At 51.2% G+C, this 2,500-nt stretch overlaps 1 protein-coding gene across 7 annotated transcripts in view; it reads right to left on the bottom strand.

The window, feature by feature from the left end:
* The window catches only part of Ptpmeg2 (Protein tyrosine phosphatase Meg2), a 185,772-nt gene that overhangs the window by 152,399 nt on the left and 30,873 nt on the right, over positions 1-2,500 (bottom strand). The window contains exon 1 of one of the 7 annotated variants that reach the window (XM_070125139.1): positions 1-207. This exon is cut by the window's left edge and continues 76 nt beyond it. The exons of the other annotated variants lie outside the window; for them this stretch is intronic. The gene's annotated coding sequence lies outside the window, so the exon portion shown is untranslated. Of the gene's footprint in view, positions 208-2,500 lie in introns of those variants that run through there. 7 annotated transcript variants of the gene reach the window in all.

A 2,500-nucleotide genomic window follows, 5' to 3' on the forward strand; every position in this document is an offset into this window, starting at 1 on the left:
CCTCTCGAAAGGTCAAAGGTCAACGGATCGTGACTCTTTATTGGAGTGCACCGCCGCACGCACACGGACAGAACACACGGACAGAACACACGAATTGGTCGTCACGAATTCCTCCAAGTTATGCTCTAATTTCTTTTTTCTCTCTCTATGGCTGTGTCCACATTCGAAACTGACATCAATTTTCCGTTTGATTTATTTCTCTCCAACAAACACAGAACCTCTATCTCTCACTTCCAGAAATAAATTAACACAATTAAGACGGAAATCACTGTATCTCACACTGATAAAACATAAAAACAACAACAATAATAATAACAATAATAATAATGATAATAATAAAAAAAAAATAAAAGAGCTGGATGCAGAATAACCAAAACAGAGGCCGTCGAAATAGGCCTAAAGACGCTTGTCGGCCGGCACTTAACACGGAGGGTGACTTGCACAATTAGCCGTGTTGTCATCTCATTAAGCACGGGATAGAGAAAAGAGAGAGAGATAGGAGAGGGAGAGGGAGAGGGAGAGGGAGAGGGAGATGGAGAGGGAGAGGGAGAGGGAGAGAGAGAGAGAGAGAGAGAGAGAGAGAGAGAGAGAGAGAGAGAGAGAGAGAGAGAGAGAGAGAGAGAGAGAGAGAGAGAGAGATTTACACACACACACACATCCTCGCTTACTTCCCGTCCACCGACACCTCGTCACTCACATTTCGAAACGTCATAATATTCCCTTTTCCACCGTCACGCGCGGGATTCACGCCATCATCGCCACTCAATTTCGAACTCAATTCCCGCCCGCACGCATTCACAAGCACTCGCACACAAGCACTCGCACGCACGCACTCACAAGCACTCGCAAGCAAGCAAGTGCGCACGCAAGTTCCCACGTGTTCTTCTTCCTCGCCGTTTCCGGACACTGAACCACGGGCTCGTCTTCCCTGCTCTCTGCCATCTCACTTTCTACCATCTCTTTCCGCTCACTTATCTTCTACTTCTCTCCCTCTTCTTTTCTGCCACTTGTTCCTCTCATCTTTCTTCCTACCTCCTCTTTCCTTCCTCTTCCTTTCCATCACTTATACCTTCCCTCTTCCCTTCTATCACTTATTCCTCCCATCTTCCCTTTTATCACTTATTCCCTAATTCTTACTTTCAACCACTTATTTCCTTCCCCTTCCTTTCTATTATTTCTTTCTTCCCTCTTCATCTCTATCACTCACTCCTTCCTTCTTAATTCCTACCACTTATTTCGTTTGGCTACCTTTCTACCACTCCTTTCCTTCCTCTTCTTTTCAATCATTTCTTTCCTCACTCTTTCTTTCTACCACTCATTCCTTCCCTCTTCCTTCCTACCACTTACTCCTCCCTCTTTCTTTCTACCACTCATTCGTTCGCTCTTCCTTCCTACCACTTCTACCTCTTACTTTCTACCACTTCTTCCCTTCAGTTCCAGGTTCAGTGGTTCAGCTGCGTTTCCTGCCATTTCGCGTAGACAGGTTCGCTGGCTTCCCTTCACTTTCTCTTCTATTCCCCTCTTCAACTCATTTATCCCACACTTGTCACTCCGCCCATTCTCACTCTCGGCGCTGCCACTCTTCCGCCGGTCAGCTGATTCTCTGACTCATTCAAGATATTCCACGCGCCTTCTCTCTCGCTCACACTCGCCTTCCCTCCATTCATCCGCCTTTCATCTGATTTCCTCGCTCGGTCGCCGCCTCTGACGTCCGCTCGCTCGGCCTCTCTTCCTGCGACTCTTTGTTCGCTCTCTTTTGTCGCACTCTTACCCAGGCTCTCCTGCGCTCACTCACGCGTTCACTTACCAATTCACTCACACACACACACACGCACACACGCACACACACACATACACAGTCAGTCAGTCAGTCAGTCTGTCTGTCTGTCTGTCTGTCTGTCTGTCTGTCTGTCTGTCTGTCTGTCTGTCTATCATCTATCTGTCTGTCTGTCTGTGTATATGTCTGTTTCTCTCTCTCTCTCCCTCTCCCTCGTACCGTTGGACGCCTCCTTCGGATTCACACGCGAGAGATTTCCGGTCCCGCAGGAGGGCGAGACGCCCGAGCCACGCCGTTTCCACGTCGGAGTTCCTGTCGGGAGTCCCGCCCCGACGCCCTGGCAGAGGCGGCGGCCCGTTATCCTCCCGCGTTCCGTCACAACGCTCCTTCTACGCGGAGGAGGCTTCCCTTGCTCTTCGTCTGACACAGGCTCCCATGGTTTCATCCTCGGTTCACACACGCACTGTTTACATACACACATATAAAACACACACGTACACGGACACGTGTGCGTACGGGCAGACACAGGCGGGGACACACGCCCTGGCGCCTCTGCCCCGCACGGCTATCACCGAGTGCTCCTCGCTTTCCTTTTCTTCCCGAGGCCTCGTGCAGTGGGCTTCGGGGCGCATTCCAGCCGCCCAGGCCCTCCTCCTCCTCCTCCTTTGCGCCGTTCCCAGGGGCGCGGGCGGGGAGGGCGAGGGCGGGCCAGCGACGTCGGGG

Source organism: Penaeus vannamei, chromosome 9, assembly GCF_042767895.1.
Source record: "Penaeus vannamei isolate JL-2024 chromosome 9, ASM4276789v1, whole genome shotgun sequence".
NCBI classification, from domain to species: domain Eukaryota; kingdom Metazoa; phylum Arthropoda; class Malacostraca; order Decapoda; family Penaeidae; genus Penaeus; species Penaeus vannamei.